Source organism: Mytilus californianus, unplaced genomic scaffold (assembly GCF_021869535.1).
Source record: "Mytilus californianus isolate M0D057914Y unplaced genomic scaffold, xbMytCali1.0.p SCAF_7, whole genome shotgun sequence".
In the NCBI taxonomy this organism is placed as follows: domain Eukaryota; kingdom Metazoa; phylum Mollusca; class Bivalvia; order Mytilida; family Mytilidae; genus Mytilus; species Mytilus californianus.
This window is the reverse complement of record NW_026262723.1, coordinates 37,865,590-37,893,277: the sequence shown is the minus strand read 5'-3', so window position 1 is coordinate 37,893,277 and position 27,688 is coordinate 37,865,590. Positions and strand designations below refer to the sequence as shown.

At 31.8% G+C, this 27,688-nt stretch overlaps 1 protein-coding gene and 1 long non-coding RNA gene across 4 annotated transcripts in view; both read right to left on the bottom strand.

The window, feature by feature from the left end:
* LOC127708382 (uncharacterized) overlaps positions 1 to 27,688 on the bottom strand; it is a 199,686-nt gene that overhangs the window by 153,972 nt on the left and 18,026 nt on the right. The gene's annotated exons all lie outside the window — the stretch shown is intronic.
* On the bottom strand, positions 507 to 27,688 carry LOC127707962 (uncharacterized). Of its 3 annotated transcripts, none has more exons than XR_007985108.1 (5): positions 27,118 to 27,688; positions 26,026 to 26,068; positions 22,938 to 22,962; positions 21,431 to 21,500; positions 507 to 2,168 (listed from the first exon to the last, which is right to left on the bottom strand). It is a non-coding gene; the product is annotated as an uncharacterized LOC127707962 (long non-coding RNA). The 3 variants fall into 3 exon arrangements; XR_007985109.1 differs by lacking the exon at positions 507 to 2,168 and adding an exon at positions 20,335 to 20,403; XR_007985110.1 differs by lacking the exons at positions 507 to 2,168; positions 21,431 to 21,500; positions 22,938 to 22,962 and adding an exon at positions 23,479 to 23,546.

Below are 27,688 nucleotides of genomic sequence, written 5' to 3'. Positions count from 1 at the left end.
GTTTAATTGTTAAAACAAATCATTATTACATAACTTCAGCTTGTCTATTTACATCTGATCATTTTAGTTAAATTTCAATTCGCCTTAGTTCAATTCTTATCTTACCTTGGTACTTTCTTACTAGGGATATGTCGTTAGGGCTAAATAGGAACCGATCGTTTCTAAAGTTTATGACTTCAACTTTTCTAAACAAATTGTATATCGCGAAAAACATGTCGTTCCCTAAAGCAAAATTTGCAAGGTGTTTACCCTTCTAGAATTTCAACGGTGAACTAATAAGCTAAAACAAATATACATATAAGCTAGTATTGGTTGTATCTAATATCGAGATAGTGTCTCTTTCATTTACCTGGTATCTACTCTGTGACAAACATAATTAATAATTCTTGCTTTTAGTTGCTGTTTCATACCCATAAATCCGAAGCTCAATTCTTAGTAAACACATGTCTGCAGTTTGTAATAGACTAAGTACAACGAGAAGTGTACTAATATTAACAAAAACTCAGTACTAAAATATTATTTTTTTTTACGAATATAAAAACATGTTAATTTATTTACAACATGGCAACTGCGAACTTATACAACGCTCAGTGAAAACTATTAATGTATAATGTTCTACATCTGCACAGTAAAACCAATAATGTATAATGGTCTTCATATCACTCTAGCTAAATCTTGAAACTTAGAATTAAAATATTTTGTAAGAGACTGACTAAGATTTTTGTATCGAAATAGTCATTCATAAAATAAAGAAAAAAATAAGGATTTAACATATTATAGATATTATATGTTCATAGTCAGAATTCTATCAACAATGGCTAAATGTAAACCATATGTTAGTATGGTATAAAAATAAGATGCTTTAAACCATAGGTTAGTATGGTATTAAAAAAAATAGGTAATTTCAACCATACTGATATCAAAATGAGTGACGTAGACCATACGTCAGCATGGGGTCAAAGTTAGGTTATTGTACAATACATACGGTACGTACGAAAAAGAGGTAACTTAAACCATACGTCAGTATGGTGTCAAAGGAGGTGTTTAGCCCATACCTCAGTATGTTGTCAATAGAAGGTGTTTAGACCATACGTCAGTATGGTATCGAAAATGAGGAATGAATTCCACACGTCATATTGGTATCAAAAGAGGTAATCAAGACCCTACGTCAGTATGGTGTCAAAATGAGGTAATTAGAACATAATTCAGTATGGTGTCAAATCGAGGTACTTAGATCATATGTCAGTATGGTTTCAAATGGAGATACTTAGATAATACGTCAGTATTGTATCAAAAAGAGTACTAAGACCATACGTTAGTATAATAATAAAATGAGGTAAAAGTTTTATATTATTTGTGCCATACAAACTACAAAGAGAAAGAAACTCTTAGTCAAATATATAATTACAAGCAATTAATAAAAATTCAAAAAATGAAACAGCTAGTATATCATATAAACATCAAACTAAGTTACAAAAAATACAAAAAGAATATAATAATCATATTCCCGGTTACATCCCCAAGAAATACCGGTTACAAAATTACAAGACAAACAGGAATGGTATTATGGCGATTCAATTATTGTGCAACCACAGCGTGGTCGAGGGAAGTCAAATTTGGTTTTCAGTAGTGAAACAAAGATACCAAAGGATTTATTCAAAAATTGTAAAATAAACTTACAACGCTAGGTTAATAAACGAAAAAAAAACGATAAAAAAAGATAGTAAACAAAATACACAAAAACATGTAAAACCAGTTCTACCCTTGAACAGATTTGGACAATTCTACCTTAGAACTGATCCTTACAGTTCTACGCCAGAACTGATTCTGACAATTCCACCCTAGAAATGTTTTAGGGTAGAACTGTTTTGAACAGTTTAGAACAGTTTTAAAAAGAGGTTAGAACTGACCCAAACTGTAGTTGTCTGTTATAACAGTGTGATTCAGATGTGACATGAAAATATTAAATGGAACATGCATTATCAATTACACACAATTTAAGTTAACAGCAATGTTACTTCATTTATTTACAAAGTTATGAATGCTTTTAAAAAGCGTCTATTCATATAAGCGGTGTTGTCAGTTTTGCTGCTTTCTTGGTTTGCAAATGTTGTATTAGAATGAGTAGCATACATACTATTATATAAACTGTTGAATGAAACACAAACCTGCAAATAAAGCTCCATGTTCTATACAAATGATTTTAGTTTTATTTGTAGATATGTTTTATCATTCGAAAATAATAACTTTGTTTTGAATTTTCTTTCCCTTGCATATGTTGTTTATTTGTCGCAGTGTTACTATAAAATAAAATCAAGTACAGTCCGTGTAACGTAAAAGTTAACAATACGAACGATGCCCGAATCATGTACGGACGATGCCCGAACGATGTACGTACGCTTCCCGAACGGTGTACGAATGCAAACGAAACGCTGACCGAACGTTGTACGGACGCTGACCGAATGATGTACGAACGAAACCATGTACCATAAACCATACCATAAACGATAACATAAGCGCCCTTTTATCGTACATCGTATGGTTTTGCATACATCGTTTCGTTTAGCGTATACCGTATCGTTTAGCGTATATCGTTTCGTTTCGCGTATATCGTATCGTTTAGCGTACATCGTTTCTTGACGTGCATAGTTTCGTTTATCGTACATGTTTTTCTTTAAATATAAAACATGAATTGTGTTCTGTTAAATCTTTTTATATAGGTGATAATAGGCGTAAAATTTAGATTGGATGCATATTTCAGTTTTAATTAATCATTTAGTAAATCATAATTTAATCTGACTCGATGTTGATCCAAAATTATTTACATAAAAAGTTTGAAAAATAAACACTGAAATAAATTGAAACAAATTAAAAGATACGATTATGAATTTTGTTAGCCGTGGAAATACGTAGTTGGTGAATGTGCGCGTAAACTACAGTCTGCAGGGTATTCAGACAGTTTTTGAAAATAGTCTAAGGTATTAACTAATCCAGTCGTTATATTACGATCACTACGATCACTCCGAGAAAAGTAGTGGATAGAGGGCGCGGAATTATTCGAGTTAGGTACTAACATTTTTTTTTTACCTAAATGAACAATTTATTTTAGATGGAATTTGGAATTAATCTAATGTTCTTACAAAAGTATATTCGGGCAGGGACTTTCTATACTTAGTATAGAAAGTCCCTGATTCGGGGTCTTTAGGTTGACCTATTGTTCAAAAGGTTCAATTATTTTTATGTATTCTCTTCTATCGCATGTATTTTAACATCGACTGAATAAAAGTATATATCGTAATTAAACCATTTTTTTTTTAGATTATAGATATGTTTTTTATTCATCTATCAAATCAGTCGAAAAAAACAATTTATTCGAGAAATTTCAAATAGAAACAATTACCCGTTATGTGCCTCCAGGGACTTTCTATACTAACTTTATCAACCCTAAACATAAATCCCTACCAATGTACAAACGATTGTGTATTATTTTTACTACAAATGCACTTTAAACAATCATCAAAAAAGAGCGTGTCCGGCAAATGAAAAATTCTAATTCATAAGTGAAATTATAATTTAGCGTTTCATTTTTGTATTTTCAAACAACAAAAAACTAGACCATTTCCCTCTATTCTTTAATTTTCTAAGACCATTGTCCTCTATTCTTTATTTTGCTCGTTATATATATTTTATTCTTATTTTATATTTGATTGCTTTATTTTCCTGTATCTATATATATATATATATATATACCTCCTTTATTCGGAGCAACCCCACCCTAAATATATGATACACAGTGTCTATAGGTCATCGCTTGTGCCGTGATACACATGTTTCCATAACAAAAGATATCCTTGTTCATATTTATAACATTTTAAATGTCCTCCTAATAATACATCTAATAGTTGCCACTGGACGTTAAACAGCTAACTATAAATTCATCCGTCATATTTTTAGTTTTGTTATAATGTGTTAATCAAACAGCATAATGAAACAATTAAAGATTTTCACTATTGAAATAATGGAAATAATTGTAAACAAATCAACTAAATCACATCCATACGACACAAAGTCTAGTCTTTTCACATGTAAATAAATTGTTTTCGTTAATCTATTTCAAACGATTTTAAATCAAACGGTCATTTTACTAATTTGCCAAAAAAAAAACCAACCAAACAGTTATTTTCTTTTCTTTTTTTAAACAGTATTCGAATAAATCATGTTTTATTTATGAACATTTCGTATTGCTGACGAATGTTAAATATTGATCCCTATAGATTTTCAATTGTTTGGGTGTTGGGTTACTGTCTGATCTCGCAAACCTGACATTTTATGGTCATTATTTTTTGCATCCAATTGCACCAATTTATTAAAAAGATATCAACGTACGAGAGTCGTTACTTTACATAAACTTCTGGTATTTTTTTTTCTATAACGAAATACGAAACCACTTCTCGCAATTCGCTTTGGAGTATTTGTGCTTCTCTTTTGACAAAATATGGCCTTGTCTCAAAAACAAAAAAAATACAATATAATATAGAGTAATATATAAAACTGGACTAGAGTGAAGAGTTGGAGAGTAGGAATTCCGAATTTTAATTGAAATTTCTAAATCTTTGTGTATTTTCTGAATTATGATTGTACAGAGTCAACAATTTCTTTGTTTTGCTGGAATGAAAGGTCACCGTCACCAGCCAATAGATGCAAAATGGATATAATAAATCTTTCTAATTTTGAAAAATAATATTTCTCTTACTTCGTTGTGAAAAGGGCACTAAAATAATAGTGAATATCATCCTCAACAGGATGGCCATATAGCTGCATGCGGGATTGGGTTTAATATTAACAAGGTTTAAATCTGAATTTTAAGAACTGCACATATGTCTCAAACGTGTATCAGTGGTATTAAGATTTCTATCACCACAACTTAAATTGAATTGCTTCCTGTGAATAAATACTCAGTTTACTATTGTTAACAGCAATTTATCACATATAATACCACGTTAACAGTTATGGTGACGGTGTTTGACAGTCTGAAGGAGATAGCAACAAGGATTTAATAAGGCAAAGCTTTTGTTGTACTCAATCTTACTAAAGTTTTCATTATTATATTTAATAGATATGTATACGAGAAACGATAATGTAGTTGTCTTTTTTTAATTACACATGATCATCTATGATGGGATAAAGTCTAATGAGAGAATTTAACTAGAGACTGAATAACTTAGAATGACCAATTAAAGGTCACTGTACGGCCTTCAACAATGAACAAAATCTATACAGCATAGTAAGATATAAAAGGCTCCGAAATGACAAATATAAAATACACCCAACGTTTTCTCAGCGGTTGCAAAGTACTTTTTTTGAATCAGGATAACAATCACAACAGTATACAGTAAATAGCCTTATTAAGAAGGGATATAGGTACGATACTGTTGTCAGGTCATTAAAGATTGCATATTTTAGCTTTAGTATTGATTCACTTATAGGGTCTTTGTATCGGAATTAAACACATTTATTCTAAAACCAGTTGTTGGCATGACACGGGTTATGTTCTTCTCATATATTTCATGATAGTATAATACTAAACCCCTAACAGTAGGTATTGTGCCTGATATTCATATGATGAAGATATTATCTTGCAATCAGTTTAATTGAGGTCTGGGGCTGGCATGTCAGTAACTGCTAGTAGTCTGTTGTTATTTATGTATTATTGTCATTTTGTTTATTTCCTTTTGTTTCCTATTCTGACATCGGACTCGGACTTCTCTTAAACTGAGTTTTACTGTGCGTACTGTTGTGCGTTTGTTTTTTCTACATTGGCTAGAGGTATAGGGGAGGGTTGAGATCTCAAAAAAACATGTTTAACCCCGTCGCAATTTTGCGCCTGTCCCAAGTCATGAGCCTGTGCATGGCCTTTGTTAGCCTTGTATGATTTTTAATTTTAGTTTCTTGTGTATAATTCGGAGTTTAGTATGACGTCCACTATCACTGAACTAGTATACTTATTTGTTTAGGGGCCAGCTGAAGGACGCCTCCGGGTGCGGGAGTTGCTCGCTGCATTGGAGACCCATCGGTGGCCTTCGGCTGTTGCTTGCTCTATGGTCGGGTTGTTGTCTCTTTGACACATTCCCCATTTCCATTTTCAATTTTATTTCATGTTAAAAGACAATGTCATAATACTATGACAGAGGGGCAGTCAAACTCCTAAGTCGAAAATAAAATGACTACACCAGGGCTAATAAATAAAAAGACAAACAGACAAATAATAATACAAAAGGCACAACATAGAAAGCTAAAGACTAAGCAACACGAACCCCATCAAAAACTGGGTGAGATCTCAGGTGCCTTGGAAGGGTAAGCAGGTCCTGCTCCACATGTGGCACTCGTCGTGTTGCACATGTTATTACAAACCCGGTAAATAGTCTAATTTGGTAGGTCACATTCGTAGTGAAAAGGGAAGTGGATTGTAGTTACGACATAAGGAACATACTCGATATCATCTGTGAAACGATTATTCCATAACGGTCAACCAACTCGTAATGGCGTCCGTTAAATTTACAATAAACAATGTCATTTACACTGTTCAAACATCAACGCACGTCAAACTTTGTACAACATAAAAGCTGACTGGACATTCGTGACAATTTGTCACGCCCTCATGAATTGGTATACGTCCTATCAAATACCTTCAGAAAGCTTCCATTTAAATTATTTTACACACAAGTAACTGCGTATTTTATTTTCTTAACAAAACAAAAAAAAATTCAATGTATTTTGCGTTAAATGTGCAATCAAGCCACGGATTCGTAATTTTCAAATATAGTTCACAAACGGTTGATGAAATGTGGAAAGTCTAAATAGAAATATAACAATTATGTCCAGTGCGCGTTTATAAAACGGGCTCTTTTTGTACATTTTGAGATACTATAAGTACTCGTTTTATGTGTATAGAATTGTAGAGGTCAATACGACTTTTAATCAGTTGGATTTTCAATTTTAATAAAAAATGTGTTGGGTTTTCTTCTTTTCTTTAAATTTACATCATGATTCTTTGATATTTCCCATTATCTTCTGATTTTTTTTAAGATGAATAATATAAAATTTGTATACCAAACATTTAAAATTTTACTCTGCGTTTATAAATAGCATTGAACGTACAACATCTTATAAACGATAAACATTGATAGAGGTAAATGAGCCACTCTTTCTCAGGTTGTGATGGAATATGTTCGTTATTTGATTCAATGAGTTAAATAATCGAAACCCCTGAATATCTTCTCATGACAAGCACGAAAAATGGCGAAACTGAACTTCCAACGGCGGGCGATGATTTCTAATTTTACAATATTCTTGCGATGGATTTTTTAAATGCAATGTAGAACTTATTAATTTAGACATTTCTTATACGAATTACTTCTTTGTTTCATAAAGACCCGAGAAGTCAAATGAAATATCATAAGGGTAATTGTTTCATGATATATTTCAGCTATCATTTGTGACTTTCAGCAAGTTGCATTGAATTTCCCTGTTGACTATATTGAACAGTGCACAATAATGAATTAACATATTCGTTTATACATGAGCTTAAGAATGATCGAATGGACTAATTTTATTTTTATCTACTGTACCCACTTATCAATCGATGGGCATTCAATTCCCTTTTCAAATTACTTAATCGAATATAAAGTCACGTGCACGAAGAAGTTTGTCTGACGTGAAAATACGGTAAACGGACAGAAAGTCACAGGACAAAAAGTCACAGGACATAAAGTCACAAATTTGATAGGACAAAAAGTCACAAATAATTTGTTGACAATTGTTTGAATATATAAAAGAAATATCTTGAAATATTTTCTTTTTATCACATATATTCATTTTTAAGTTTAGGAAATTGTTCATAAGCCTTGATAAATGAAAATTTATTAAATTTTAATCATGCAAAGGATATATTTCTTGGCACAATGAAGCCATTTAAGTACCAAGCCACTTTGACATTTTGTTTTCATAACAATTATTTGACCATTATTGATATTTATTGAATAAATTTTAATTACAAAGTTGCTTCATATATAATAGTTCTAGAAAAAACAAAAATTTAATTTTTTAAATTAGTGTTTTCTTGTTTAAAGAAAAATAATCTCAAAACTGAATTGTGACTTTTTGTCCTGTGACTTTTTGTACGTTACTTTTTGTCTGTGACTTTTTGTCCTGTGACTTTCTGTCCTACATTCGAAAATACGTAGTCCCATATCTCACGGCTACATGGACACACACAGTGTACTAGTCTTCATAACATTTTAATGTTTGAAACTACGTTTTCAGAAGAATGAAATTTATAAGTTTTAACTATACATCACAATAAGCATATCTAAAAGTAAGTCGACACGCAGCTCATTTTATGAAGGAATTTTAAACTACCACTACTGCTAGTTTGTACTTTATTGTCGGAGGAAAACTGATTCAAAATAAGGGAGCTAAGATTTGATTTTTAGGGGGGGGAGGCTAGAGTGAAATTTGAAAAAGGCATGACAGGAGTTTTGAAAAAAAAAGGCAGGATGGGCAACTTGCCAAAAAGAAAAGGCAGGATGATAATTTATTTAAAACAAGTCAGGATAAATTAATAACTAATTTGAAGTTCTATTTTAATATCATCTGAGCAAGAACTATACAGGAGAATAGCATAGCATTTGTCTTGTTAGGATTAAAATCAATAAGCCAATCTTTAGACCATGCTGAGATTTGTTCTAAGTCGCTATTTAAGACATCTTCTATCGTGTAAGGACTATTACTTGAATAAGAAAGGGATGTTTCATCAGCACACAATCGAGTTAGACTTATCAAATTACTAGCTATGTCATATACATGAATAAGAAATTATCACAGTAGGGGACCTAATACAGAGCCTTGTGCACTCCTGCATTAGTATTCTCAAAAGGCAAATATAAAAAAACGCTTTCTTGTCTATTTGAAATATTATAACCAATTAAGTGATTAAATACGTTTTTAAGTACATTTTTTTTAAATACTTTGCCTACTGCTGATAATAATGTGATTGGTCTATAATTGGAAATCAGTTCTCCGATTTTGAATATATATATATATATGCGCCAAGTCAACACATTTTAAAAGAATTTTTTTACATAAAGCACAAATAAATTTACATACATTGTCAGATCAAAATATCTTAAAAACCCCAGTCCAGAGATACCGTGTATATTCTACTGACTAAACCATATCGATGGTTTTACATTCGTTTGGTTTCAGAAAGAGTCGCAGTACCATAGACCATCTATCAACTTTAACAACTATTATTGAAACAAGAAAACTTTGTAAACTTTCAACATTCTGTGCATTTATAGATTTCAAAAAAGCATATGACTGGGTTAATCGTAATTTGTTGTTTAGTAAATTAGAATCCTTAGGTTTAAGTACCAAAATGTTAAATGCTTTACAATCTCTATATTATAATGTTCAATCTTGTGTCAAGATAAATGGCAATTTGACTGATTGGTTTGGAGTAAATTCTGGCTTAAAACAAGGCTGCATATTATCGCCGTTATTATTTAATATTTTCATAAATAACTTAGTTGATGACATTAAGAGATTAGATATTGGTATAAATGTAAATGGTGAAAAGATTTGTATATTATTATATGCAGATGATGTAGTATTATTAGCCGAAAATGAAAATGACCTTCAAAGAATATTAGATGTTTTAAGTATATGGTGTAATGTAAATGACTTAGTTGTAAATATGGACAAGTCAAAAATTGTTCATTTTAGATCACAATCTGTGACACAAACAAATTTTGAATTCATGTTGAACGGAAACCAGTTAGATATTGTATCAAAATATATGTATCTTGGTTTATTATTAAATGAGTTTTTAGATTATAACGAGATGGCGAAAATTGTAGCAAAATCAGCCAGCAGATCATTAGGTTTACTAATTGCTAAATGCAAAGCAAATGGTGGTTTTGAATATTCTACTTTTACTAAGCTTTTCGACACTCTTGTTATGTCTGTTATTGAATATGGTGCTGCAATATGGGGAAGTAAAGAATACTCTTGTATAAATGCTGTAAAAAATAGGGCAATGCGTTTTTTTATGGGTGTTGGAAAGTACACACCTAATTTAGCCCTATATGGTGATATGGGTTGGATGCCATGTATTGTAAAACAATGGACATGTATTTTTAGAACTTATAGTAGATTTACGAAAATGTGTAATAATAGAATAAACAAAAAAGTTTTTATATGGGCAAATAATATATGCAATAATAGACTGAAAAATTGGAATTTCAGAGTACACACAAAGTTTAAAGAAGTTGATATGGAACATTTTTGTAATACTAATTTAATTATTGATAAACATGTTATAAAAAATATTGAGAATATCTGTTTTAATAGATTTAAAGAGCAATGGTATATTGATTTAATGTCAAACGAGCGTAGTAAACTACGTACTTACAGACTGTTCAAAAATGAATTTGGTGAAGAAAACTATTTATTAAAAAACATACCTGGTAAATATAGGAGTGCCTATGCCAAATTTAGAAGTGGTACTGCTCCTTTGAAAATTGAGACTGGAAGGTATGAAGGTCTTTTAGTTGAAAATAGAATTTGTTTTAACAGCATTTGTAATGAAAATCTTTTAATTGAAGATGAAAAACATGTATTAATGAATTGTCCTGTGTATGAAGATTTGCGTTGTTATTTGTTTTATCAAGCATCCCTATTTAATGTTAATTTTATGCAATTGTCTGATGACGATAAATTTATATTTTTATTCACAGATGAAAATATGTACTTTTATACTGCCAAAATCTGCAATGACATTTTATTGAAAAGAAAATGTATTTTATATAGCTAATTTTAGTGTAAATAATGTATATACATTTTAGATAGTCTCTCATAACTCTTTTTAGAGTGGCTCTTGTATGTTTTATGATGTTGTTTTATTAACTATTTGTATGTTTTATATAATGAAGAGGTGAGACATAAATAAAATATTGTCTTGTCTTGTCTTGTCTTGTCTTCGTACTTGTTACGTAATAAGATTTGTGTTCAGGTAAAAAAATAACCAGCAGGTGGTATATATTCTAAAATGTTTAGCGCCTTCCATTATACATCTGACGATGACATTTAGCTTTAGGGCCATTCTGTTTTCACAAAGAAAAAACTAAAATTTAAAATTTTTTTAAACATAAAATTCTGTTGAAAAATCAATTTATAGGTAAACTGATCAGCATAACGTCCACGCAATTTCTTGTTCAGACCCAGGGACACAGATGTCCGAATGAGTAAGAATAAACTAAATTCTTTAACAATTATATAAAGTTAAATGTACCACAAGCACATTTTGATAGTATAATAAGAGGTTTTCTTGTGTATTTTCTATGTTCTGGAAACTTCAACATCCCATCAAAAATAATTAAATTAAAGTCATAAGTTTTATAAATTAAATGTTATTTTTTTAAATATAATTTGCACATTGTACCTATTGTTTTCGAATATTTATTTTTCGCCATGCATTAGTTTAATGCTTACTGTGACTTCTAAATACATCTATATAGTGTGTTAAATAGATCGATTTATAAACTTTGTACGCGAATTATTTTGATATCCTAATGATAATCAATTATTTTTCTTTTGACAGCACTTATATTTTGTTGATTGTTCAATATATTTTTATGGTATCCGGCATTTATATACATATACATGCATAATGATAATCCCTTGGATATATTTTAGTTGGTTGATTGTCGGTAACCGTTGTTTAATGTCCAGTGTAAACTATTTCATACATTTCTATGAAGAAAGAGTTTCTCATTTCTAGGATGAAATTGATATTTTGTGCAAAATATAATTTAAAGTACATTGCATTAACTCCGTGTTTCAAAGTAAAACAAGTGAATTATTATTTTTCTTTATATTTCTTTAAGACAAAAAATGAATATCCATATAATTCAAATCTGGTTTGGATTTGTTTTGTGCTCAATAGAATTTACTACGACAAATCAAATGTTGTTGACAATTCTGGGATCAAATGATATTAGGTATATGCTAAACAGGGACACAATAAACTGGTAAGTTGAAGACTTCTTGTCTAGTAATACATTTCTTGAACGAGTGAAATTCTGAAATATCTTTTTTTTAATTATCTCTATTACGATAGCCTTTTTGTGAAAAAAAAGTACGATTTAATTTCAAATTATTTGAAGTAAGATTTATTCCCCTATTTACAATAACTCGTTCTTGTCCAATAATGAATTCCTCGAACGACCAGAGTTAGAAAAGGGAAATAAGATTTGAATTTCTCATCAACATTTCTCCTTAATTTTCATGAAGCAAGATTTTGTTTTGTATCGTCATTTATCGTAGGACATGAACGAATTTTAACTGAAGAAGCTCTTTGGTCGGATTGTTGTCTCTTTGACACATTCCCCATTTCCATTCTCAACTTTATGATGCATACGGGCCCAGTATTAAATTCCTGGAAGGAATTTAGATAATCTCCGTTTTCCTCTCAGTTTCTGTCATTTATCATATTTGGGTATTTTTCTAATAAGTAAAATTAAGTTTTTCGTGAATCATTTTCTTACACACTCCGTTCGTGCAGTGTGATACGAGAACTATGTATATACATGCAAGAAATATATACATGTAACAGACAAAGATTATACGAGAAACTGAAAAATGCATTTTTTTCTTCGTAATCGTACAAATAAACAACGCATAAAGTAAACATGAAACAATTCCGCAACAACTGAAAAATAACGTATAATGTGTGTAATTTAATTTTACTCAAAACACTGTTTTAATAAAAATGATATAATATTCATAAGCAATAAGGATAATCCAATCAATTTTGTTGATTGGATAATTCACGGATTAATAGTTGTGTAATCAGTGGCACGTGCCCTCAATATTATATAAAAAAAATTAGATACCTCTCGAAGTTAATTTTCAAAATTTTCCAAAATAACAACTGAAAAAAAAAAAAGCGTTAACGAATATTTACATTCGTCATGTGTGCGATGATATACGAGTCATGAGTGCACAAAAACAATTGTTCGACAAAAATTGATAGCAAGTTATACTTTAATGTTCATGACTTATGAGTATTTTTCTTGTTAAATTTCTAGTGAAATTGATTGTTGAGCGGCTTTTAACAAAAATACAAATACCGAAAAAAAGAATATTGGGTAAACGTAAATGGACAACAACCCAACGAGAAAAATAAAATTTTAAAATAAATTAATAATATAAGTTTACAAATACGTACTATGTGCATTTAATAAATCAACGTTTGAACTTATCATTATCATTTTATTTTATTTTTAATTTTATTTTTATGTATATTTAATGTTACCCGATATGGAGTCCTCTTAAAGATAAAATTCACTTGAATTGGTATTTCTGGTGTATATATGTTACAGGGAATTTGTAAAATCAGGGATTTTGTAAAATCACTGGACTAATCAGTGATTTTGTAAAATCGCTAACAGTTTCAGTGGTTTTGTAAAATCCCTGAAATTGACAGGGATTTTACAAAATCACTGAAAATAGAGCTAGGGATTTTGTAAAATCCCTGATTACAATTAAGTATAACTTGCTATTAGAAATGTGTTTTTCTTAATATAAAAATAGAGTTATCATCACTAATGATTTTGAAATATAGTTGTTTAATAAACACTATGAGCTAGAACTAGTGTATAATGATAATGACTAAAATGCATATAAACGGATATTTAGACCACTGTAAATTTACTTATTTTTGCATGGCAAGTTTGGGTGACATCTATTGTTACATAATTGCCCTGCTTTTCGATGCATGTCTGTATCAAATCAACCAAAGTAAAACTTTTTTTATTTTTGCTTGGTTAGAACCTATTCATAAACATGCAAGTACAAAACAAAGTATTCTTACCTATATTTTCTGTTGTCTTTTTTTATTATTATTTTGTGAATATAAATGTTATTTTGTAGGCAGCAAATTAATAATACAACACTTATTTGCTTTTTATATATCAATTTCCATGCAGCAATAAGATGCTCTTGCTCTGAAAATGCATGTAATATTTGCCACTGGATCACATACCCTAACCCACTCAATTTCTTATACCTACCATATGTGTTTTTCTTCTTTTATGACAGCAATCAACCTAATGATCCGTTTTTATATTTGATTTTTTAAAATTTGATATAATTGGTCTTATTTTTTACAGTAATTACAGAAAAAATATAATAAACAGTAACTTTCTTTCAAACAAGGTAGTGATAAGAGCTTGTTTTGTCTTCTTTCTGTGGCTCATTGACAACATGTTCCAAAATTTCATCATATTTTCCCCGGTTCCATATGTTGCACTTTAATTTTACCTCAAATATTTGAAGTAATTTTTGTTTGTATTTTTGCTCTTGATTTAAAAACATCTGTACCTGAGCCTTTTTCTACAGTATGTCAGTTGTATAGTGCATGCACACTGCTCACTTAGTATTAAAATAAAGGCTAGGTTAACCTCAAACTTATTGAGTGTTACTATTGTATTAATAAAAATGAATGAATTTATTTTACCAATTCCCTGAATTTAATTCAGTAAATCTGTAAAAAAAATCATGATTATTTCAGGGATTTTGTAAAATCACTAGTTAAAATCAGGGATTTTAGAAAATTACTAATCAGTTCAGTGATTTTACAAATTCCCTGAAATTTCAGTGATTTTACAAAATCCCTGATTTCACAAATTCCCTGTAACATATACATGTATCACACGTACTATCTACATGTACAATATACAGAAATGACACGGCTGGGTATTGTAAAGTTACTGAAGGAAAATTAATGTCAAATTCATATACCCGGGCGAAGAAATTACCGCTTTGTCAGAACGGTTAGGTGTTATTTGTTCCAACTACCATATTGAAAATGTTTAAATCGCGCCCATCTCTTCTTTTCTTATACAGGCGCGGATCCAGAGCTTGAAGCGGGGGGGGGGGGGGGGGGGGTTGTGAGAAATGTTTTTGAACACTAGAGAAGTTTTCTTGTTATACCAAACAATATGTTTTTCAATAATTGGCACACTTTTTGTTCATCCGGCATATGGTTACTCTAAATAAACTCTTTAGATTAGTTTAATTATTTAATTACAGATCGTATCTACCCGTTTTGCAATTGCCGTATCACCCCTTGCATCTATTCCACTAGCCGCGTCTTATCATGTGTGTTGATAAAGTTTTGTGATCTTAATAAGGCTGTTTAGTGGTATTTTTTTGTTTGTTTGTGAGATTAACATTCACCATTTGCTTTTCCCAATTCTGAACGTGTTTTTTTAACAAACTGTCCGGGGTTGTCGTCAGTAGCGAACAAAACGCAAAATTTGCAATAAATTCCGTCCTGTGAAGTTGAATAGACAATGCATGGGAAGTAGTGCAGCCACGCATATTAGAAGCATCTTTTTAATCCGTACATTTCACGTTTATGAAAAGGAAAAGAACTAGGTGGATTCCAGTTTTCATTTAGAATGCTATACATTTGAGCACTAGGTACAGATGTGGAAATAAAGTTTGCAATATCCTTAGATTCAGCAGGTGTCATTTTCTAAAAAAAATCTTATGTATATGATAGGGTGAAAAAGTATTTTTCTTCAAATCAAGCTAACAAAAAACGTCGTTTTAATCATGAAAATACAAAGTAATAAAATATAGGGATAGCTGCCTTTGATTGTCTTAATAAAATCCTTTGATCCTCTAATTATCAAGTTACCCTCAAGCCAATGTAATTATGACATGTGTATATTTAAAGGAGTGTAGCGACAACGTGTCACCCTATTCAGTGCTGGATATTCAATTTAGTAATAGTTATACACCGAGGGATAGGTGTGTCTGGATAAGAAACCCCGTCGGCCGGAGGCCGGAGGGGTTTCTTATCCAGACACGCCGTATCCCGAGGTGTATAACTAACTTACACCCCATTCTAAACCCTATATTTGTTAACATTGATTATTAAATGAAAAAAAAAAACGATAGCATATTTATTGACAATATCAAACAATGATTTATAAAAATATTTTTTTTATTACATGAAACCCCACTAGTAACCTTTTTTTGGTTATCTTCGTTCAAACTTTGACAAGTGAGTATATTTTACAAATGTCAAAGTTGTTTTGCATATTCCCGTTAAATCTATGTGTTAATATGGATCAGGAGGTCAAGGTTGACTGTTTCGTGTATTCTTATTACAAACAAAAAATACATCATGCTCCTGGTATACAGTTGTCAATATGGACGGGTATAAGACGGACGACATTTTGTGGCAAGCGTTGGATTTGGTAGAAGAGACTAAAGATAAAGGCAATATTATAACCCAAATTACTTACCTGTATCAGTTTAATAAAGGTAATCATAACTGTATTTTATATCTTACGATTTTATCAAAAACAAAACGCCCCTCCCCCTCTTCTCGAGAATAAACAAACATTCATATTCGAACAAACTAAGGGATAGGTGTGTCTGCATTAAAAACCCGACTACCAGACGCGTTTAACATACAATATTTAATATAGAGGAAAACCCTTTTTGGGGGCAATCAGGGGCTGATCCCGGGGGTTCCCAACTAAAAAGAAAAAGGGGGGTCCAACCATTCAAATGCATTGATCTTTTCAATAAAAGTCGGGTCCAACCCGCGGAACCCCCTTCCCCGGTTCGGCCACTGGGTAAACATTGGGGGGGGGGGGGGGGTCCGGTAGTTAGAATCCCCATTTTTTTTAAAAGATCAATGCTTTTGAATTGAGACACATGACTGTCATAAAAAAATTACCTTCAAGCAAAAGAGTATAGATGCTTATTGGAATTTCCTAAAATGTGTTTTTTAATATCATGAAACAATTTGTAGTGAACACTATTAGTAATGTCTTATATTCATGCTATTTAAAAAATAATCAATTTCTATTGTTACGAATAACAATGGACTTTGTTTGCGGGATGTAGAAGCAGGGGTTTCCAGAAACCCCGCTCGCCACACCCTGTGGTCAAAATCCATTGTTATTCGTAACAATAGATCTATTCAATTTACACATGTTTCAGAAATAGAAACTATGAAGTATAACAATAGAACTGGGGTGTAATAGTAAAGATAACATTAAACATTGTTAAAACAAGAAATGGTAAATACAAGAATTAATTTAAGATTTTCAAGCGGGGGGGTTGCACAATAACCATGGAACTTAATTGTGTCATATTTACCTCCAAACGATTAACCTACATGGCCCGAGAACACAATTATTTCATAGTGCATTTCTTTTAGACAATAAATTCAAATTAAAAAATCGAACCTGCTCTATCTCAAAAAGATTTTTACAGTGTAGTGTACTACTAGTGGGACAAATAATATCAAAATTATAGAAACTTCTACCAACTCTAACTCAAAATATTGACAATTCTGTGTTAAGGGGGTCTTAAGTTCAGTTTGACAGCCTCAGACGTAATAAAATTTGACCTTTTTTTAACTGGACCAAATCACTAGTTAACATAAAGATTCAGCACCTCAATTTTTTTAAAATGTAATTTCATCCCCTTTACTTAATATTTCATGCATTAAATATCAAGAAATAAATTGGGAAAGTGTATCAAATAAAAATACAAGTTATACACAGTGGCGGATCCAGAAATTTTCATAAGTGGGGGCCTACTGACTGCCTAAGAGGGTCATGCTTCAGTTATTCCCTATATAATCAACCAAATTTTTCCCAGAAAAGGGGGGCCCGGCTCCCTGGGCCCTCCCCCTAAATCCGCCTCTGATACACTGTTCACACTAGGGACTATATTCGTAGACAATGAAAACCAAAGGACGATAACTGTGTCCCTGTACCACATGTAACATTAGAATACTCACTTGAAAGGATGACTGATTTTTTTCTTTTAAAGATGAGAGTCTGATATAGGGCCTGAAAGCTGTCGTGGTTGAGAGGATTATAAATTCCGCCAGGCTTTTATAGGAAAAAATGGAGAAATTATAAATGGAAATATAATGCACGCTGTTTAATCATGCTTTTCAAGGCTATTTACCGATGACTCGTACACAATCATTTTGAATGGTGAATAAGATCATATAGTTTTAGATGAATTAAGCACTCAGAAACTAGCCCGTAAAAAGGAGGAGAAAATCCAGTTTTTCAGTAAATATCAAAGTAAAAGTATATAAGTCTATAACATTTGCGCAATTGTATACTTGTTTTATTGACGCAAATGAATGCTGCAGTTTTCAAAATATAGTGACGCAAAAGAAGAATTGGCGTAATTAAGTTGTGGCGAAAATTGATTCTTTTTCTGTGCAAATGGATATCGGCCTTTAAAACACCGTTTGTACACTAACAAACGTGTATTTATCGTTTACGCTGTCTAGCATGGGATTAAAAGTTTTGGCAATTTGTGTAGGATTTTAATTTTAGAAAGTAACGAACAAGTAAGAAGATCGTCAAAAACCTGAAGTGTATCGGAAAATGAGCTATGCACGATAAAAGAAAATAGTCTGGTGCGTCGATATGAAATTTTACAGATGCATGTATTATTTGTAAAATTGAATTAGTCTATTAATAACAACCATTTGTAGAACTGATTCTTTTGATCCTTCAAATATGTGTAAAATATTCTTTGATAGTTTCTTTCATATATACAATTGCAGTATGCTTATAAATACTGTAGATTTGTATTTGATCATTGATTGCATGCATAATGTCCAGTGACAAATATTTCATAAGTTCGTACAAAGAACAAATCAAAAACTTTTAAAATACATTTGATTGGTTATTTAAGGTGATTCGATCTTGATGATATGCATGAAAGTTTGTGAAGCTTACCTCTGAAATAAAGAAATAATAAAAAAAGGAAGAGTTTTTTTTTCTTCTTCTGTATTTTACTCATACATGAACTTAAGCACTTTTTACAGTCAAAATAACAGTTTTAACACCGACAGCAGCAATTGCAAGCGACGCTGGTTCCATATAAGTTTTCACGAATTTTTATAAATCCCTGACCATCTTCGGTTTATATCAGACTCTGATATTGAGGGGAACATATACTACCATGGGTGTCTTGTCTTTTTTAATACATTTAGATATAAAACGTGTATCTCATATACAGCCTCATTTATAGAACATTGTTTATGATATTGTGTCAAGGAAATAGTTGGATCAAAGAAATATTTGGAGGAGGAGAAAGAGGAGAGAGAGAGAGAGACTAATATTTTTCGCGGTATTTGGTCTCGGGTTACTCATGTCAAAATGTGATGGAAGGAAATGTTTCCCCTTCGTTTTATATAGCAGGGTATTCCATAGTGTAATTATATTAGTTACAGTTTTTTTTTCTATCGGTAAGAAATGGTATACAGTTCGAAATCTAATTATCTACATTAAGTTATAGTACATTTAAAGTAAGTTTATTGCATTGCTAAACGCTTCTCAATCAAGATAAAACGTTTACAACCAATACTATTTTTTGCGACTGAATAAATTTTTTTTAGAATAGATAGTTCACGTTCCATTGAACTAAGGGTATTGTTTAGGTTTTTTTTTTAAATTTTATAATGATCGAATTTGAAATGTTATTAACACAATGATTCAAAATTACAAAAAGACATAAAAAATTACGCAATTAGTATAAAACAAAAATTATAATAATTAAGATAACTTATTTGCTTTAATTATTTAATTAACAAGTGAAATGTTATCAATCCAATCTTTCCAATCTAATATAGTCCAAAGGGTGACAGGGGGATAGAAATATGGTCACTACAGGTCTTCTTCCGGCTGGCAGTAAAGAACAACCATGTCAAAGAGGTGCATCCATTTGGTTGTTCGGGATATACAAGTACGCAACCAACTATAAATCAATCCAATCTAATAATTGTTTTTTTTTATCCCGCATTTTTTTTTATAATAAATTAAAAAATAAAATAATTTTCTGAAATAAAAACCTAATATATATATCATACGCTTTACAAAACGATATGCCACACGATAGATGAAACGTTAAACGATATCATATACCATATACGATAAACGAACGCTAAACGCTAAACGCTAAACGCTAAACCATACCATGTACCATACGACAAATCAAACGCTTTACGATACCATAATGCAAACGATATACAGAACCCTAAACGATGACATTTACCATACGATACACCAACGATGAACGAACGCTGACCGAACGTTGTACGTACGCTATACGAATGATGTACGAACGATGACCGAACTCTATACGAACGATTCCCGCACGCTGTACGTACGATTCCCGAACGAAAAAAGTGTTAACTTTTACGTTACAGGGACTGTACATTCAAAATTTGGAAAAACATTATATTGGTCTGATTATAACATGGTATGGCGGTTATCCTTGATCCTAAAAAGATATTTAGATAAAAAAATTATTGGTCAACTTGCATTGAATATATATCTAAGTGATATCATTATAGATACAACAGATACAAATAATCTTTAAATATTTTAATTTTTGGGAAGAATCAACTTTTTTCAAGATATGTGTTTTCAAAGTACAATGTATGTATAGTACTGATTTCTTGTAATAGTATTTTGTCGCTTTGTTTACTAAAGCGGCATAAAGCAAATACCAATCAATCAATCAATATTTTTCTTTGAGCTACAGGTACTGATTAACCAGTACACACATAATATGTATGTTGGGTATATTAAGCTCGATATTATATTTGCTAAGTTTGCATGTAAAGAAACGAATTTTCAAGGGGCGCAAAAAGTAAATCATAAATCATATATAGTATGGACCAGATGTGACGTTATAACACAATATCCTCCTCCTGTTTCAGAAAATATAAGAGTTCGTTTTTTTTTTCTCCATTCCGATAAAAGCTACCATGTAGAATTGAGTAAATTGTCTGTTTATAATTTTTATGAAGAAATTAAGGTTTCAACTCCCTCAGGCAAAGTTAATCTAGGATGGATTTGGCTATTATTTGTTCGTCCCTTTTTTGGTCTCATAGCTTTTCAATTGTTTCGGTTCTTATACATCCTTTACTTTCAAATATTCGGCTTTGAGCGTTCCTGATATAGGGAAATCCAGAACAACGCTTCAGACACATAAAACTATGAAGTGTTGTTTTCAATCAAAGTTTATAACACGTTTACATACGATATGCTTTTTTCCCACTAAGTCAGACTTATTTTATTCAAACAGAAGGAAAACGCAGTTAATACTTGACTAATTAAATTACAGTTTCAATAATATGCATATCTGAATGTGCGGATAACTGTAGTGTTTCTGACGAACAGAATCAGGGACATGACGTTTAAACCGATACCTTCACATGAAAAGGTTACCGTTTCATGTCCTTGACTGTTGTACTCTTATTTAGACTGTTTAATCATAACATAAACATAACTAAAATACATACCTCTTATTAGAACTCACTATAAACATTTGGTTTATCTTTTAAACCAAGGGCTTCGTAGGCTGCCATTGATCTGCAATGATTGTGTATATATTCAATACAGGCTTTCTACTAAAGAAGCATTTTGATTTATTTTTGATTTATTTTAGACAATTTAAGGTGGTATTGGAAAAACTTCCCTATTTAGTAGAAAGTAGAGCGTATGGTTGACTTTTGTCTGGGTTTTCACTTTTTTTATTAATTGAAAGTTTTTATTGATTTAAAATGTGATTAGACGTAGCCTTTAAAGACCCTTATTCGTTTGACAGGCTTTCCTTCAAGTTGCTTAGTATATTTATATATTTCACTGTGAATAAATTGTGATGAGGAGTATACGTCATTCAGACAGCAATTCAACCACACAAAAACCAAAATAATCTTCCAAACGTTTTGTGTTAAATAATCTTCAATATACAGTCTGTTAAGCCGGTTTCCTCGATTATAGACACGGTATGAGATACTCAAACAGTGACTATCAAATATATGTCACAAAAGGGTAATAATCATTAAAAAGAAGGCGGAAGATACGAAGATGACATTCGCAACTTGAGAGAAACTGACAACGCCATGACAAAATGAAAAAGGCGAGGAAAACACAAACAAGTTCTCAAAACACAATATAGAAAACTTGAGACTGAGCAACACGAACCCCATCAAAAACTGGGTGATCTCAATTGTTCCAGAATGGTAGGCATATCCTGCTTTACTAGTGGCACACGTCGTGTTGCTCATGGTAAGTACACATTTGGTATTGTGTCTCATTCGGTGATGTCGTAATCGAAGAAAAAAAGACGGAATAATGGTAATAACAATTGCACATATACGTAATCATTTGTGACACAGATATTCCATAACTGTCAACCAACGTATGATGACGTCCGTAAAATTTTCGGATGGAAAACTTCAACTTGAGAACTTGAAGCCATTAGTTTAATATGTATAGCTTTCTTGTAAGAAGTCACCGTCTATGATGGAGATACATACTACATGTGCAGATGCTGCGGGAACGTTGTTACATAGAAATGGAAAATTTACAATTGTGTGGCTGAAATCAAACCCTTTGTCGTAAAGTTTTGTTTTCAAACGACACTCGTTGTCAATTTCTAGATGTAAGTTAATATATGAGGCAGAATTAACTGTTTCTTTGGTATCCTTTATTTTAAGGTCGATAAGATATAAATGATCACAACAACTTACTAGATAGGTTCTTGACTTTGAACAGGCAAATACACATTTGGTTAGGATGAACTAAACCCTTCCCTTTCAAACTCTATCAAAAGAAAACCACAAAAAAATAAATTAGTTAGTTACGAGGCAAAGTCACTTCACTCTATAATACCGGTGTAAATAATAATAAAACGAAGTCTTATCAAGAAATATTCGCAGTAACTGAAAGTTCTAATAAAGTTTTAAAAATTAATAATCAGACATTTAGAATGTTAAGATCAGGTTAAGTAAAAATGGTACTTACGTATCACTGATATCTCTTGGTTGATCTGAAATAAAGGTAAAATCATTTTTGAAACAAGACCCCGTTCAGGTTAGAATTCTTTGGAAAACAAAAAACAAATGTCATGGAGAACACAAGGAAGAGGCAGTGTAAACATATCTAGGATTCTTATGTATTTAAACTCAAGCAAAATTTAACATGTCATTCAATAAAGTTAATTCACGCTCCAATATTTCCACTGGTTACGTTCAAATCGATATTATCAGAAAAAATAAACCTTGAAAATTTATAAGGCTTGCAAAAGAACTTGCTTGAAAATATGAAAAATACGAAAAACCACTGACATGCAACATGTGCAAAAACTGCTTGAAGTCGAGTAGAATTACAACTATTGAATTATTAAGATACATTCTACAATGTATGCTATCCAAAGTCTCACTCAACGTGAGTATTCAGCTTTGTGATTCTTATGTCATAAAAAGAAGCAGGTACAATTAAAGGTGTTTTGAGATGTTTAAATCACTATTACCTTTATTGTTAGAATATTACTTGTCTGATTCCTTTGCAGAATCTGTAACTACATCGTACATTTGGGTGTCAGAACGATGTTGTGAAGAACCTGCTTTATTACTAAACAAACACATTTCAGTTAACCAGATGTACAATATACCACAGTTTTTATACATGTGTTTTGTGCCTTTTCATGGTACTTGTCAAAGATTTACCGCTATTCATTTACTATGTAACTAACGTCACTAACGTTACATATTGTTTACGTTGCCTATTGTATACGTAACATTGCCTTGTGTGCAACTACTCATTACATAAACACAATTTGTATGAACACAAGCCTTTTTTAATTCTTAGCGAAGTACTAGCCACAACCTTCACGATATTGGTGCCGTGACTTATGGAGAAGCTAAAAGCAATTCGTGGGTGGACACCGAAGCGCCGTCACAAAATTGATCAATAGGACCAAGGAGAGAATTTCGGAAAATGTCATCGAAAATCAAGAGCTTTTGGCTGCGCAGGAACACTGATAAGAAGAAGATAGAAATAAGAAGATGTGGTATGAGTGCCAATGAGACAACTTCCCATCCAAGTCACAATGTGTAAAAAGTAAACAATTATAGGTCAAAGTACGGCCTTCAACACGGAGCCTTGGCTCACACCGAACAGCAAGGTATACAGGGCCCCAAAATGACTAGTGTAAAACAATTCAAACAGGAAAAACAACGGTTTAATCTATATAAAAAACGAGAACCGAGAAACACTTAAGAACCCGATCAGCAAACGACAACCACTGAACAACAGGTTGAAACTTTGGACTCACAGATTTTAGATGGAACAAGTAATTTCTTGACGCGGACGATTATAATATGAATATGGAAGTTTAATAACCCTTCTACCATATCTGTCAGACATTGCCGAAAATCTCCACAGGTTTACCGTACCCACTTCTACTACTTTGATCCGTCAAGCAGATATAAAACATGAACTTATTAGACAATTTCAAATCAGATGGAAATTGAATATCTGACCGCATTAAGAGAATTTCACAAGACCATCGGGACAAACAGTCAAATTATCAAAGTGGGCGATGTAGTCCAGATTCACGATGATTCTCCGAGGATTACGTGGAAACTAGGAGTCGTAGATGAAGTTTGTCATGGAAAAGATGGATATACTAGATCAGTGAAAATTATAACAATGAACGGATTAACTAGTCGTCGTTTTTCAAAACTCTATCCGTTAGATGTTTCCGATTCGACAGTGCCATCAACAGTGCCAGCCACAGAGACCAGAGAGCTTAAATCGAAAACTGAAGCCAAATTCAAGATTCGAAAATGGGCTTCTTAATTTGTTATTAAAACAAGAGACTGTAAAAAATGAAAACAACACGTTATTAATTTAATGCGTCCAAAGCGCTTTTCTGGATTTTCCTTCATCAGGAACGTTCAAAGCCGAATATTTGAAAGCCGAGGGTGTATAAAACCGAAACAGTTGAAGAGCTATATAATCAAAACTGACATAAAATAATAGCCAAATCCTTCTAAGGCCAAATTTGCCTGAGGGAGTTGAAACCTTAGTTTCTTTATAATTTCAAAATTTATAAACTGTCTAGTTTAGAAAGGTTTGTTTTTAATCATGTCAGTACCGAAGTACTGACTACTGAGCTGATGATACCCTCGGGGACTGATAGTCCACCAGCAGAGGTATCGACCCAGTGCTGTAAAAAATGAAAACAACACGTTATAAATTTAATGCGTCCGAAGCGCTTTTCTGTATTTAACTGCATCAGGAACGCTCCAAGCCGAATATTTGAAAGCCAAGGATGTATAAAACCGAAACAGCTGAAGAGCTATATAATCAAAATTGATATAAATAATAACCAAATCACGATTTTGTATTATCATTTCACATTTTGTATGTTCATTTCTTTTTAATAATATTTTACTAATTTTCACGTCTCGGGGGAACAAATATGCCTATTGTTTTATCCTTAATACATAAAAGTAACTAAAATCTATCAAAAAAACTTATTAAACATGCAAAAAATTAGCGAAAAGCCATTTGAGTTGCTTTGTTGCCCCCGTGTTATTTTGTTTTTGGAGGTGCTTACACCAAGAAAATTATCAACTCCAAAATTCTCTCCTTGAATGTGATGGTTGTCCTTTACCAGTCCTTTATATAAGAATTGATGATCAAAACGAGGATTTTTCGTATCGTTGTAGGTTGCATTCCTTGGATAGTGTGGACCATGACATATAAAACCCGCTCAGTCGTTATCGATAATAAGATATGAAGATTAATGCAACGGAGAAGGCTTTGGAAGATTGAACATTCCAATAACTGAGAACGGTATACTCCATAAACAATTGTGTAAATATAAAGGGAATCTAAATCTCAGCTGTTCTATCTTTAGTTACATGTATGTGATGATTAACTTTCCAGCGGTACTCGAAGCGTATGTCGACCTCGAAATGGAAGCAATTATATCTATATATCAATTTGTTCTTTTCTTTAAGCTTAATCAGATAAACATAAATAGATTTATATCCAGGCCGTATTCTTTTCATATACTAGTATATTTTTATTATTTGTTTACCTTTTAGTCTTGATGATTGTTTTTCGTTTAAACCGCAACAAACCTTAAATATTTATACTAATATTTATTTTAGTGTGTTTTTCACATAATCTTATAAAACTGCCTTAAAGTGTTAATATACAATTCTCTCTCTCTCTCTCTCTCTCTCTCTCTCTCTCATGTTTATTTGTCAAATCAAATCAATGACAGTAAAGCGGTAAATCTACAGAACTGAAGGATAACATTCTTTTCTCAATGTCCTTACTATCTTGTCTTTCTTTGAATACACAGTCTTTGGAATTTGGGGTCCTCAATGCTCTTCCGCTTCGTACTTTATGTGGCCTTTTGACTTTTTCATACCAGCGTCACTGAAGAGTCTTTTGTAGACGGAACACGCGTCTGGCGTACAAAATTATAAGCTTGGTATCTTTTATGCTTTTTTTCTTAATGCAATAGCTACATTATATCTCGCTTTACGAATGAATTGGTGTATATGTCCTTTGTAATAACTAGCTATATATATATAGGAAGAAACAAATACATATGGTGATATGATCATTGCCCACCATCTTCTTCTAAATATGCCTATACCAAGTCAGGAATATGACAGAAATTTTCCATTCGTTTCGTTGGTTATATAGTTGAGCGCTTGGTTTTGTCATGTTTTGTTGACTTTGTTTTATTATGAAACTTTTGACCAACGAGATCAATCTATATCGGTTTCTTTGACTTTTTAAGACTATTCTGGTGATATTAGGGCAAATTGAGGTCTTTATAGAAAAAAAACTATGATATTGTTAAAGGTTTGTCTTCATTGTACATGTCTTTTACTCCAGTAATACTGTTATGTGACTGAAATCAAAGTGTCGTACTATCAATCGTAAACAAAACAATAAGATGTTCGTGAAGACACTAAATTTTCTAAATTAGGAATCGAAACGGTTGTTTGTCGTTACAATTTTGCCATGATTGATTTCTGGATGTTTTTTCGTCGGCAACACATTAAGGTTAAAAAACATGAAAAAACTTAAATCATTTTGATATATCTACACACAGTGAAACAAACAATAAACGAAGACACCATATTATTATCCAAACAATAATGACATTTACCTACTACAAGCCAAGCTACAATGGTAATAATAGTGAAAGATGTTCCCAAAGCTACCATCGGAATGCTTGCGGACTGTATAGCATTAGCTGTGTTTTCTAAAAATTATTATTCAGAATGTCTTATAAGAAATTGATCCCTAAATAATTACATTACATCTAAGTTAGAATCGGTTAGTTTGATTGGCTAACAACAATCGCGCGTTTTTCAAAAATTAACCTCCATATCAAAATGAAATGTTACATTCGTGATGACACGTGCTTCCACAAAAAAGTGCAGAAGTAAATAAAAGAAAAACTCGATAAAACTTTTTTTTCATGGTCTTATTAGCATAAAAATGTAATTATAAGAAATGAATGCACACATTTTTAAAATGAAGCGCTTCTGCGCTTCATACAAAATGTGCTTCGGTCAACACTTTTACACCCAATTAAAATTACAAGAAGAAGCATTCATTTCTTAAGAGAATAAGAGTCATTTAGACGCACCATTTAATAAGAATGATGATTTTACGTCTTGTATATCCAGGATATATGCTCTTTCAAATACCATTATACATGTAAATCTGGATAG